This window comes from Saccopteryx bilineata, chromosome 3 (genome assembly GCF_036850765.1).
Source record: "Saccopteryx bilineata isolate mSacBil1 chromosome 3, mSacBil1_pri_phased_curated, whole genome shotgun sequence".
NCBI lineage: Eukaryota > Metazoa > Chordata > Mammalia > Chiroptera > Emballonuridae > Saccopteryx > Saccopteryx bilineata.
The window spans coordinates 83563852-83578382 of record NC_089492.1 but is presented as its reverse complement, the minus strand read 5'-3'; the positions used below and the strand labels follow the sequence as shown (position 1 = coordinate 83578382).

Below are 14531 nucleotides of genomic sequence, written 5' to 3'. Positions count from 1 at the left end.
GTCAGTATTTAGAAAGCATTATCTTCCTCACTGAATTTCATCTTGACCAGAGCTCTGCAGGTTGGCTTCCCTCTTGCAGTGGTGCATTGGAGGTAGAGTCCCTCTTTTCTTTATCATATCATATTTGTGCAGAGACAAGGCTAATAAGCTGGGACCTGTTCCCCCCTCAGTTTCTGCTACAGGGAAGGAATTTATCTGCTGTGGCCAGCATTTATTATTTACTATCAGAGTTGTACTGGTGTCTTTGGTGGTTTTTCACTTATTCTGTGGCCTGTTTATACTCTCAGGCCCTCCTGACATGAGATGTTTAAGAAGGAGAAGAGGTGGATGAATAGGCTCAGTCTGCCATCTTGAACTGGAATTTCGCATGTTACTTTTAGAGTGCTTTCGGTTCATAATGTGCCAAGAAGTATTTCTTTTGAATGCTTACATAAAATAAATGTAAAATTTGTAGCAGGATTACAGTTTACTCATATTCATCCAGATGTTCAAAGAATATGTAGCTTCTTTGTTTTTTTATGATTCATCTCTTCCTTTTAATGAACACTGGTCACTGGGTAATTGGCGGAAGATTGGAGTCTTACTCCAATCTGGTAAACTAAGTCTTATTCAGTAATTTAAATTTATCTCTCGGATATTTCACTCTTTGTCCAGATATTAGTCTTCTAGGTATCATTTATTTTCTTGCAGCTTTCCATGGCGAATCCAGACTTATGGGTTCAGTGCATGTGGCTTGTGTGACCTTGTAGTGGTTGAAGCATACCTCTGTCTCACTGGCCTCTCCTTGAAGGTAACTGGTCAAGCTACTTCCAGGAATTGTGACTACTAGGGTGCCATCAAAGCTGTCCCTGGGTGTTCCTCATATGTCTGCAGCTAAGGTTTAAATGATGTTACTTGAGATATGTTCTGTTGGTTTCCATAATGTGTTGACCATCTTCCTAGGAGTCACAGATTACCTGAGGTCTGGCTAGGGTTTTCCATTGGCCCCTAGCCAGATGGTCTGTTTTTCAGGCCTTCTCTGTGAAGTTGCTCTGCCCCTGTCACAGCGACCGCTCCTGACAAATTCAACATCCAGCATCCTAATGACCTTCCCTGAACTGCTTTGGAGTACACGTGACTTTCCCAGTGCCTTCTGTGGCATTGGGAGAAAGGGTGGCCCCAGAGCCGGCCTCACACCTTTCCTCACTCTGATAGTGCTTCTGTGCATTGTTTTCATGTGGTTATCTCCAGCTTTTTTAGGCTTTAATTTATACTTTCTTTAGGTTGAATCCTCATTCTACCCTGGAAAGCAGGCTTTATGTTCTAGTTGTCATGAGCAGAAGGGATGTCTGCTCTATAGTGTATAAGAAACTATTACTGAATCTTTCAGGCCTGGTAAGAAAATACTAGTGTTTAAAAAAATTGCTTCTTTTGGAAAACCAGAGTTATAAGAAAAATCTTTTCTTTAATTAAGAACATGAATGTTAATATTTCTAGTAGGTGAATAAAAATTAATGTTTTTTCTGTTTTCATTCCTAAACTTTTTCAAGGAAATGGGTATGCTAAAGAAAGAATAGTAAGGAAGTCAGTAGAAGGAAATGTAAATGGGGAAAAACATATTAATAAGTGTTTTCATAATTAAGAGGGTATATATATACCTCATTTCTTTTTCAGTATTTCCTTGGTTTTTCTTACACATTTACCCTTTTTTTCCCCCCATATTTTTCTGAAGTTGGAAATGGGGAGGCTGTCAGACAGACTCCCGCATGCGTCCGACCGGGATCCACCTGGCATGCCCACCAAGGGGCGATGCTCTGCCCATCTTGGGGAATCACTCCGCCACAATCAGAGCCATTCTAGAGCTTGAGGCAGAGGCCACAGAGCCATCCTCAGCACCCGGGCAAACTTTGCTCCAGTGGAGCCTTGGCTGCGGGAGGGGAAAAGAGAGACAGAGAGGAAGGAGAGGGGTAGGGGTGGAGAAGCAGATGGGCGCTTCTCCCATGTGCCCTGGCCGGGAATCGAACCCGGGACTCCTGCACACCAGGCCAACACTCTACCACTGAGCCAACCAGCCAGGGCCCACATTTACCCTTTTAATTGTAGTATAGATTATTACCTGATAATGTTTGTTTTTAAAACATATTTCAGTTTTTATTTGACTTGTATTAAGCCTATATTTGGGGATCAGTTTGTAGCTTGATAATAGTTTCCCAAACAGGAAGATAGTCTATGTCTCTTTTTATATATCTTCTTTAAATATTTATGAATAAGGTTTTATAAAATTTTGAAATGTGGCTTTACAATATAGATCTTATATTCTTTTTTTTACATGAATCTTTCTTTTTGATGTGTGTGTATAAGAGAGTAACATGCAGCTTGCAACTTAGCTCCTTCTGCCTGTGGCTCTTTTCTGCGTGTTCCCATAGTACTTTGTTTATGTGTATTTTCTAGAATTTCTCATATTTGTATTTGCTAGAATGTGATCAGCTCAAGGGCAGGTGCTTATGTATTGCTGGTCATTGTTTGCTGTAGTGCCTAACAAATTCCTGCTCTCAATAACGGACATGGGGAAACGAGCATTTTCTGTAGTCCTCCTTTCCTGATTTATTTCTCCATTGTACTTACCATGGTCTAATACAGTGGTCCCCAACCCCTGGGCCATGTACCTGTACCGGTCCATGGGCCATTTGGTACCAGTCCGCAGAGAAAGAATAAATAACTTACATTATTTCTGTTTTATTTATATTTAAGTCTGAACAATGTTTTATTTTTAAAAAATGACCAGATTCCCTCTGTTACATCTGTCTAAGACTCACTCTTGACGCTTGTCTTGCAAGTTCGACAATTATATTTAAAAATACCACAGTTTTTATGCCGGTCACATAATTTTATTTTGTGCATTTATTCGTCCCACCCTAAAGGCCGGCCTGTGAAAATATTTTCTGACATTAAACTGGTCTGTGGCCCAAAAAAGGTTGGGGACCACTGGTCTAAAATATAGTGGTACCTTGATATATGAGCTGACCAACATACAGATTTTTAAGATACGAGCTGCGACTCTGTCCGTCTTTTTGTTTGAGATCTGAGCGAAATTCTGAGATACGAGTCATGATTCAGAAAGCTGCCACTAGTTGGCGCATTGCCGCACGGGTCCAGTATCGGCAACATAACACCAGCATCTCATCTTACTCACATGTTACCCACAGAATCAAGTCCAATCAAATGCGCTGTACTTGTTCTTGCATCATTTTTGCGTTTTTTACTAACTTTTTTTGTGTGCTATCATGGGGTAAAAGAAAGTGAGTGTGCCTGACCAAGTGGTGGCGCAGTGGATAGAGCATCGGACTGGGATGCTGAGGACCCAGGTTCGAGACCCCGAGGTTGCAACTTGAGCACAGGCTCATCTGGTTTGAGCAAAGCTCACCAGCTTGGACCCAAGTTCACTGGCTCAAGCAAGGGGTTACTCGGTCTGCTGAAGGCCCGCAGTCAAGGCACATATGAGAAAGCAAGCAATGAACAACTAAGGTGTTGCAATGCGCAACGAAAAACTAATGATTGATGCTTCTCATATCTTCGTTCTTGTCTGTCTGTCCCTATCGCTCTCTCTGACTCTGTAAACCCCCCCCAAAAGAAAGTGAGTGTAAAGGACAGTGGTGAGAAGAAGAAGAGAATGATGTCGATAGAAGTAAAGCAAGAAATAATAGAAAAACATGAATGTGGTGTACGAGTGATTGAACTGGCAAGGCTGTACGACCGCAATGCATCTATAATTTGTACCATCCTTAAACAAAAGGATGCCATCAAAAGCACAAATCCATCAAAAGGAACTTCAATTCTGTCCCAATTAAGGACAAATATCCATGAAGAAATGGAGAAGCTTCTGCTGGTGTGGGTGAAAGAAAAGGAGCTGGCAGGAGATACAGTGACGGAGACTGTAATATGCAAAAAGGCACATATTATAGCGACTTGAAGAAGAAAGAACCATCAACCTCAAAAGAGGCTGCAGAAGATATGTTTAAGGCAAGTCACGGCTGGTTTGAAAATTTCAAGAAGAGATCTGGCATCCACTGGGTGGTGAGGCATGGTGAAGCTGTGAGTGCTGATGTTAAGGCAGCTGAGGAGTACATTGCACGTTTTGCTGTGCTTATCGAAAGGAAGGCTACATCCCCAACAAATGTTCAACTGTGACGAAATAGGGTTGTTTTGGAAAAAATGCCCCGGAAGACTTTCATCATCAGAGAGGAGAAGAAGCTGCCAGGCCATAAACCCACGAAGGACCGGACCGTCTGACCCTTGCATTGTGTGCAGATGCTAACGGTGACTGTAAAGTAAAGCCACTGCTAGTGGATCATTCCAAAAATCCTCAAGCCTTTAAGACTCACAAGATTCTTAAAAAAAAAACTGCAGGTTATGTGGCGCGCCAATGCTAGGGCATGGATTACATGGGTAAATGGGTAAATCTTGTCTTTGATCCTGCAGTGAAAAAATATCTTCAAGAAAATCAACTCCCGATGACGGCATTACTAATCCTTGATAATGCTCCAGCCCACCCACCTGGTCTTGAAGATGACATTCTCGATGAGTTCAAATTCGTGAAAGTCCTCTACTTCCCATCCAACATTACTTCAATCTTGCAACCTATGGATCAGCAGGTCATTTCCAACTTTAAAAAGCTTTACACAAAGCACTTGTTCTGCCGCTGCTTTGAGGTGACTGAGAATACAATTCTAACCCTTCAAGAGTTTTGGAAAGGTCACTACAACATTGTGATATGTTTACGCATTATTGACTTGGCATGGCAAGAACTTACAAGAACTGTGAACTAGGCGTGGGAAAAGTTATGGCCTGATGTTGTTGCAGACAGGGACTTCGAAGGATTCGAATCAGAGAGCGAGACCGAGGTAGAAGCGTTGGAGGAGATTGTGTCCCTCAGAAAGTCAGTGGGTCTGGAGATAGATGAGGGTGACATAAATGAGCTCGTTCTCAACTGAGGAGTTTGAAGGAGCTACAGATCATGTGACATACGGAGTTTCTGCAAGAGATTAGTAGTGAGGAGGAGGTAGAGTCGGAGAAAGTGATTTCTACAAGTGAAATTAAAGACATGCCGGCAATGTGGGAGAAGCTTTCAAGTTTTATTGAAAAGAAACACCCAGAAAAAGTTTCAACTGGTTGTGCTTCAGCACTGTTTAATGACACTTGTTTGTCACATTTCCGTAACATTTTAAAAGGCAGGCAAAAGCAAACCTCTTTGGATATATTTTTATTCAAAAGTCCTGCAAGTGAAAGTGCCGAAAGTGCAGCCAAAAAGGCAAAAACAGGTGATGATTAAATGAAAAATATATAATGTTAAGCTTAGGTTAAGTTTAAAGTTAAGAAAGTGCATTTTTTTACAATGAAGTTTCTGTAGTTTCATTTTAAGTAAAGAAAGTGCAGTTTTAGTTTTGTTTAAAGAAAATGCAGTTTTAGTTTACATTTAGTGTTAAGAAAGTGCAGTTTTAGTTTACATGTCTACAGTGCCTGCATCCCTTCCTCCCTCCCTCCTCCTCCGCCATTCACCTCCGTTAGCCGCACTTGTCTGTCTCCAAGGTAAGAATACAGTACTAAATAACACTTTTTTCTTTTATTTCATATATTTTGATATGCATTGGTAAAGTATACATGTGTGTTTCTTAATTTAAAACATGTCTTTTTTCATAACTTAGGATGGTTTGGGGATGTTTCACAGGGATGGAACAGATTAAATCTATTTCAGTTATTTTAAATGGGAGAAATTTATTTGATATATGAGTTGAGTGACTTACGATCTTAGTTATAGAACGAATTAAAGTCGTATCTCAAGGTACCACTGTATTGCTTACTTATTTGTTTTATTTATCATCTGTCTCTTCCCACTACATTATAAGTGCTATGAAGGGTACGATTTTCAACTATTTAACTTACTATCACATTTTTGACACCTAGAAGAGTACCTGGCACAAAAGTGACCAGTGATTATTTATAGAATGATTAATAAATAAATTGTTCAAATTTAGATAACTACCTGATTATACCATATGAACTGTAAAATATGGGTATAAACTTCTGTTATAGAGAAAAATAGTAATATAATCATAAAGGTGTAAAGTTTAAAGGCTGGGAAGTCCTTACTGTGACCTAATTGTGTTCTATTTTGTGAAAAGAGCAAGAGGGTGAAATGATTTAATTTAAGCTATAGAGTTGGAACAAGAGTTTAGAACTCTTGGGAAAAACTTAATAATTAATAGTGGCATTTGGATATATGGCAGCAGGGTATATGATGGTGGTTAAGAAAAAGCACAGGTTCTGGAATGAGATAGATACAGGCAAGTTACCTAGTCTGTGCATCAGTTTCCTCCTTTCCAACCTAGGAACAAGTGTACCTTATAGATTGTTCTGAGGTGTGCATTAGACAAAGCATATTAACATTAGCACACTGCCTGGCACTTAGTGAGGGCTCAATAAAGGCAGCTTCCATGATTACTGTTTGGAATATTTTTCATCTGTCACTTGTGGGTGAGGAAGGTCTTTAGCTTTTGCTGGGTCTTTAATCCCCGCAGTGTGCCAGGCTCCCAGGCTCTCTGGGTTGATGCATCTCCTTTTCCTCTGGCATAGGGGACACGCTTCCTGGGCACCCTTTGCCTGTTTAACACCTACTTATCTTTCTGATCTATTTTTATTTTTTTCATTTTTTAATTTTTATTTTGAGAATTTCTAAACATATACCAAAATAGAGAGTATCCATTTCCAGCATCAGTAGCTTTCAACATTAGGTCCCTTTATGTATCAAAGGAGCTTTTCTTTTCTTTTTTTCATTAGCTTCATTGTAAATCTGTTTTCTTTTTAATTTTTTAATTTTTATTAATTTATTGTGTTTACATAGATTCTAGTGTCCCCCGTGTTCCCCAGTACGTCCCCCTTGTCCCTGTAATGCCCTCCCCCCTTCCCTCCAGGATTTGCTTTTCAGCTCCCATCCTATCCTATCATCCTATCATCCTATCATCCTATCATCCCATCATCCCCTTTCCCTTTGTCCGCTTTCCTTCTGGATCCTTTGATCCCTCCTCTGTCTCTATTTCTTTTCTCAGTTCATATTGTTCGTCAGGTTTCTCAAATGAATGATATCATATGATATTGTTCTTTCTCTGCCTGGCTTATTTCACTTAGCATAATAGTTTCCAGGTCCATCCATGTTGTTGCAAAAAGTAATATTTCCTTCTTTTTCATGGCCCCATAGTATTCCATTGTGTATATGTACCATAGCTTTTTAATCCATTTGTCCACTGTCGGACATTTGGGCTGTTTCTAGATCTTGGCTATTGTAAACAATGCTGCCATATACATGGGGGTGCATTTCTTCTTTTGAATCAGTGATATGGTGTTCTTGGAATATATTCCTAAAAGTGGGATGGCTGGGTCAAAAGGCAGTTTGATTTTTAATTTTTTGAGGAATCTCCATACTGTTTTCCACAGTGGCTGCTCCAGTCTGCATTCCTACCAGCAGTGCAGGAGGGTTCCCTTTTCTCCACATCCTCGCCAGCACTTATTCTGTGTTGTTTTGTTGATGAGTGCCATTCTGACTGGTGTGAGGTGATATCTCATTGTGGTTTTAATTTGCATTTCTCTAATGATTAGTGATGTTGAGCATTTTTTTATATGCCATGAAAAAAAAGAAGCTTTTCTTGATATCACAGTAAATACCTTTAGGTTTTTTCCTTCATAGCACATTAAAACAATTTGCAATTGTGTATTTAGTGTCTCTCTTCTCCATTAGGTTGTAAGGCCCATAAAGGCATGAGTTTTGTCTGTTTTCTTTATTATGAAATACCCCAGGTTTTATACAGTGCCTGGAACGTAGTAGGTACTGTATATAATTTGTTGTTGAATAACTGAGAATGTTGCTAAGGGGAACATTGGACGAAAGCTGTTTTTTTTGACTAGCAAAGGTTGAGAAGAATACTTGAGTACCTTTATATTAAAATATAGGTACCTTCTTAAGCTTGGATTCATATACTTCTAAGCAACCTGTGTACTTATTTTGTTTTCTCCAAGTAAGCTGCTCTGCTGGAAAGCAAATTCACTGATTCCTGGCAAGAATATTAGTTGAGATTCTAAGATACTGTTGTAAATGACTAAATTAGATTTTGCGGATCACTCTGGGGTAAGGTACAAGATCCACTGAGGTACTAAACCTGGGGGCTGAGAGATCAGGCATCTCAGTGGCTCTGGAGAGAGGTAATAATCTTCAGACCCTTGCTCAGACTCTGTTACTATAGCTTCATTTGATGAAAATTAAAAAAACCTGTTTTTCTCCTCAAATTGCTATCTCCTCCTACTTTTTTGTACTGTTTTGAAGCAGTAACCATGGTTACTAGTAAAGGCTCCTTGGAGCTTTAAAAACATCAGTCAGTTTCACAGCTGGAGGCAGAGTGATCTAGATAAAAGCCTAAGAATAAAGCTTACTGTGGGGTTTTTTCCCCCTTAGAATTGAGTTCTTTCATTAGGGAGCACTTTGCATGAAGTGAAGTGTTCTTTGTTTGCACTAGAGCAGACAACATTTTCATTTAAATTAACAGTAAGTTAGCCCCTAGCTCTTTTTTAGAGTCAGGAAAAGGGAGGTAATGCTACCACTCACCTGTCCTCCACCTGAACCTACCTTCTCTATCCTCTTCTTTCTCTTCTCTGTTTCCTCACCACCTTTCCTGGGCCAATACTGAATGGTAGTAACACTGACATTTGAGGCTCAGATGGATAAGGTTTTTGAAGTTGCAGCTTTGGATTAATAGGGGGAAAGGAATGCAGGAATACTCAAACCAGGAGCATGTTTGCCAGGATCAAGAAGAAACAAGGGCCAGCTCTTGTCCAAGGGCCAGAATAAGTGATGCCTAGAAGGGTTGGAAGCAGTATGTCTTCAGAGATGTCACTGTTAAAATGGGAAAGGAAATTGGCATTTATTAAATATCTAATATCAGTTGAATACCTGTATTGTTACACTCTATCACACTGTCATGCTCTCTTTTATACTAGGCTGAAAGGACTCAGAGAAATTTAAAATGACGTATACGTGTTTTTTTGGTAATGATTTTCTATGCTGCAACTCTGCCACCTTAGCTTTTATAGTGTATGTAGGTGGTTTATACCATCTTGTTTTTTGGTGTGACCTAGACTTGTCTGCAGCCTGTTTTTTGTAAATAAAATTTCATTAGAACCCAGCTGCTGTGCTCATTAGATTATGTATAGTCTATGGCTGCTTTTACACTCTGAAGGAAGAGTTGAATAGTTGCTACAGTAACCATATAGCCTGCAAAATCCAAAGTGTTTACTATCTGGATCTTTACAGAAAAGCCTGCGGGTCCCAATCTAGATGGACCAGATCAGTTTATCTTAGGACAGATGTGAGAATGATTGATTATATGGGGAGGAAAGCAGGCTACTCTTAGGTTTAGAGTCCCTGTGGACATTAAGGAAGTGGCAGCCTGAAGGGAGGGTGCTGGGGATTTGGATGAATGTGCTGGGCTTACTACTTAGCCTCTTTAAATCATAAGTCCAAACCTAAACTGTGCACAGTAGCTTCAGATGTAAACATTGTATTGTTTTGCATATTTTTTGGTCATCTTCTGTTTCTACATATATACCTGTGTCCGTAGTATCACATGAGCTTGCTCTGATTGTCTTATTCATACACTCATAGAAGTGTAGACTTACATAAGTAATTTGATTGGAAGTGAGCTCCAACATCTTTATTTTACAGATGGCAAAAACTGAGTCCCTAAGAAGCTGTCATATACCTGATGATACAAAAGCAGGTTAGTGGCAAATCATGGGAGTAAAACCCTGTGTTTTTTGTTTGTTTGTTTGTTTGTTTGGTCTAATTTCCTGCTATTATGCATAGAGGCATTCACATATGAAGTCTATCCTATAAGGCTTTTCCTGAAATATCTTTAGCTCCAAGTAGGACTTTTTAGAAAATGAAAGAAACAGCTGAAGAGGAGAAATGCATTAAATCTAGATTCTAATTTAACTTTGCTACAGATATCTTTGCAATTTGCAGTAAATGCACCATTCTCTGAAGTGAGATTCTGGAATATAAGTTAGGCTTGTAAGGATGACTGTAGGCTAAGATCCAGGTACTGGCTTTATTTCCTGGTTTATGTATAGTTTATTCAAGTAAACAAGATGGTACATTCACAGTCATTGAGTAATTTATAAGGAGAACATTGAAGAAGCCAGAATCCACATTGCTATAAGTAAGTTGTATAAATGTGTTTAAATGTTTCTCTTTTGTGAAATGAACAAACTGTAATTTGTAATTTATAACAAAAAGACTTATGATTTTATAACTTAATGAAGAGAAAAATTTAAGAACACTAGATGTTACTTAAATAAAAAGACAAAAGAAATGCAGCAGAAATTATAGCCATTTTGCTTTCATATTTGTGATAGGGATGTTGCCATCACAGTCAGGGCAGATCACAATTTTCCTGATAGTCAGTGTTAGTCCTCTCCCTTTATTACATCAGAAAGTAATCATAGAATTTCTAAAATGGTTCCCCGGGGATCTATTTTAGACAATAGAAATCCTAAGAGGGGTTTGTGCAAAAGGTCAACATTAGAAACTAGACTATATGAGCTTATTCTGAAGATGATTTATAAAACCTATTTTAATACCAGTCTTTTTGTTTATGTTTAATTAGTCTCTACAGAATTGTGTAATTGCTCATTCTTTCCCTCTAAGTGCTACATCAGGTCCCTCTACTTTCTTTACTTTTACACTTGAAAAAACTTGTTTAAACTTAAAATAAATATTTTTAATTTTTAAGTGTTTAAAAGGTTTTTTCTTAATAATAGAGTAAGCAAATGCATATTATAGCTCAACAGACTTAACCAATCTTAATTACAAATTAGGATGTGATGAGACTGTGTTTAGCCTATTAAATACATGATTGCTATTTAATGTTTCAGAAATTTAAGCCATTTTAGTAATTTAGTATTTAATATTTAGTTTTGTATTTTTTAAAATAAGTTTATTCCCCTGACTTCATCTGTCCTTTGGTGTGGTTGGCACAGATGGCACTATTGGATTGTTTTTTAGAGTCAGACAGACAGACAGATAGGAAGAGAGAGAGAAATATGAGAAGCATCAATTCATAGTTGCGGCATTTTAGTTGTTCATTGATTGCTTTCTAATATGTGCCTTAACAGAGGTGGCGGGGTAAGGGGTGAATCCAGCTGAGTCAGTCAGTGATCCCTTCCTCAAGCCAGCAACCTTGAGCTCAAGACAGCAACCATGGGGGCATGTCTGTGATTCCACTCTCAAGCCGCGACCCTGCACTCAAGCTGGTGGAACTGATCAAGCTGGATGAGTCTAAGTTCAAGCTGGCGACCTTGGGTTTTAAACCTGGGACCTTAGTGTACTAGGTCAGCACTCTGTCCACTGTGCCACCACTGGTCAGGCTTAGTTCTGTATTTTTAATGAAGGCCTACCTCCAGATGGATTGTGCACATAAAGAAAATGAAACGAAAGACATTTAAATTTGTAATTCTAACTAAATATTTTCATTATAGTTGGTTCTTCAGAATGAGTTTGACTATAGCCATAATTAGGTATCACTTATCTGGAAATTCTGATCTACCAGCATAGTTTAATTATCTAAGCTAGTAGTGTTCAGTTCTTCAGAACCATATTTCTCTTTGAGAATTATAAAAATAATTGATTCCTCTTTACTGCTGTTTGAAATTTAAAATAAATTTAACTTGTTGAAAAAAATCAGAAGATTTAGGTACAAAATACTGCTTTGTTTTCACACTTAATAACATCTCCAAGTTATTGAATTATATTTAAATTTATAGGACAGAAGTTTCTAACATGAGTTCCATGGGCCACATCAGAAGGTCATTAAACTCTCCTGATATGTACAAAATTTTGTCCATGTGGGAATTCTTTGGACATGAAGTGTCTATAGCTTTTATTGGAGCTTCGAAGTTGTCCCTCACCTGAACAAGATTGGAAACCATTTTTATAGGGCTTCTGAAGCATTGTACCTTCCAAAGGAATATTGAAGGTAAAATTTGCTTTGCTTTCTATAATCACTAAATCATAGACTCTTGGAGTGACCAACCTCCATTTTTTGCAAATGAGGGAACTGAAACTCCTAGAAATTTAATGACTTACCACCAAGGATATTGTAGTTCAACCATTGTTGAATTAGCAGAGAACACAATGAGGCCCCTTGGTATCCTGACTGATTTCCTAGGGCCTTTTAACCTTCTAGCCTCTGCACAGAGATTGTTGAGCTTTCAATTTTGGGGCAAGGTATTTGTATTTGAATACAAAGGTTTTGTGGACACAGTAGAGGTCTCTAATAATTTGTTCCAATTACTTCATGAAACATTAGTGTGATGCTAGTTATGTGGTTTCTTAGGGTATAGATGGAGGAATTTCCTTTGGTATAATACCAAAGGAAAAATCTCTTAGTCTTCATGAAAAAAATTACACCTTTGGCAGTGTCTATGTTGAAGTAGCATTTAAGAGCAAGGTTATAAGACTTTAGACTACAGGAATCTCAGGCTTGTGATCATTTCATTCATTCATTTAACAAATATTTTTGTGTGCCAACTATAGGGATATAAGTTTTACTAATTAATAGAAAATACTTGTGGAAAATTATGAGATTGTGTTTACTTTATTATATTAGCAGTTTAATGTGAAAAAAAATTTTTTGATCACTGACTAAAAGTATAAAATATCAAAAGTAATACTGACAGCAAATATTGCATAATAGTCCTTAGGACACTAGTCTGACAGAGTTATGAAATATAAATTCTCAGACTACTGGAAATTAAGGAGATCTCCTAGTTTTAATATAGGGCCAAAGCAAAAAAGATTCTTATTTATCATTTTTAGCTATCAGATTGAGAGTAATTATTATTCCTAAAGTAATGATATTTTTAATATTTGAATTTAGTGATCATATTTTACATTGTGAATATAGATCCTATTTTTTATATTATTCAGTTATAAGGTAGTATAGTTGCAAGTGTCAAAGCTACAGCAAATTAATTGAAAATATTCTCAAGTGAATTTAAATTTTAATCACTTTCCATATATACTTAAGATACCTTCAAAATAAAGATTTTATGATTTAATGTGCTATTACATTTCAAAGAACTAAAGACTGACTCCATTTTTCAACATTCATTTTAAATGTTATGATTGAGATTTATGAACTAAGATTTTGTGTATAACTTTCTTTTTTAAAAATTTTACTATGGGAATTCTTTTTCTTTTTAAATGAATTTATTGGGTTGATATTGGTAAAATTATATAGGTTTCAGTGTATAATTCTATAATACATCATCTGCATGTTGTATTATGTATTCACCACCCCAAGTGTGTGTATCTTTCAAATCTCAGTTCATCTTCTTGGCTTTTCAAACTGAAATTAGATTCTCCAACATTCCTATCTTAAGATTCCTTCATCACTTTGGCTCATATGAAGAAATCGCTTTAAAGGAATATTAACAATATAGTGTTTATATTGCGTTTGTGTTTGCATTCGTTGCTTCTAAGATGTTTTTTACTTTATTTCTATATGTTTAAGGTATGTAATTGGTTTTCAAGGGTGAATAGATGATGAACAATGTTTTAGTTATAGACAGTATGAGTCTACTGATGCAGGAACCTCAGTTATGTGACCTTCTCCTGTGATCCCATGCTATATCCTGAGCTCATATCCTTATGATATGTATTACATTATTTTCATTGTTTCTTTACTCAACTAAACTTCCCCCAACTCCACACTTTTTATTTAAATTTATTTTTGTTTTTTTTAATTAATTAATTAATTTATTTTTAGAGAGGGGAGAGAGACAGAGAGGGAGAGAGAGGAGAGAGAGACAGAGAGAGAGAAGGGGGGAGGAGCAGGAAGCATCAACTCCCATATGTGCCTTGACCAGGCAAGCCCAGGGTTTCGAACCGGCGACCTCAGCATTTCCAGGTCGACGCTTTATCCACTGCGCCACCACAGGTCAGGCCACTCCACGCTTTTAAGGGCAGAGGTCTATATGAAATTTGAATCTTCAAAATATGGCATACAGTAGATACACACATATATTTTTAAGTAAATGAATTGATTGAAGGATGTAGGGGACCTATCTTTGGGTCCTCTATAGCAAAGTTTTTCAACCGCAAGTCCACCAGAAGTTTTGTGCTGGTCCACAAAAAGAGTTAAGCATCCTGATGTTGTATGAAGATTATAGACCCAATGATTTTAGTTGAATTTGCTTATGCTTCAGCGTGATTGCCACTTATCAGCCTGTATCATCGATGAAAATTCTATTGAGTTCATCTTTGATATCTTTGGAACTTGTAGGCTCATTGGAACAACCATTTGCATTGTGTAGAGCATTTGCAAATCATGCACAATAGACAAAAATCATTTGGACAAACTTATGTAATATTTAAGGTATCGTACATGTGGAGTTCGGAAATCAAGCACCAGCTTGTACCATGTTGCACTGTTATGTGCAGTAAACTA

The 14531-nt window shown here is 37.7% G+C and overlaps 1 protein-coding gene across 7 annotated transcripts in view; it reads left to right on the top strand.

The window, feature by feature from the left end:
• The window catches only part of NCOA1 (nuclear receptor coactivator 1), a 199887-nt gene that overhangs the window by 52711 nt on the left and 132645 nt on the right, over positions 1-14531 (top strand). For 4 of the 7 annotated variants that reach the window (XM_066266538.1, XM_066266532.1, XM_066266540.1 and 1 more), the window contains exon 2: positions 9746-9800. The exons of the other annotated variants lie outside the window; for them this stretch is intronic. The gene's annotated coding sequence lies outside the window, so the exon portion shown is untranslated. The remainder of the gene's footprint in view (positions 1-9745; positions 9801-14531) is intronic. 7 annotated transcript variants of the gene reach the window in all.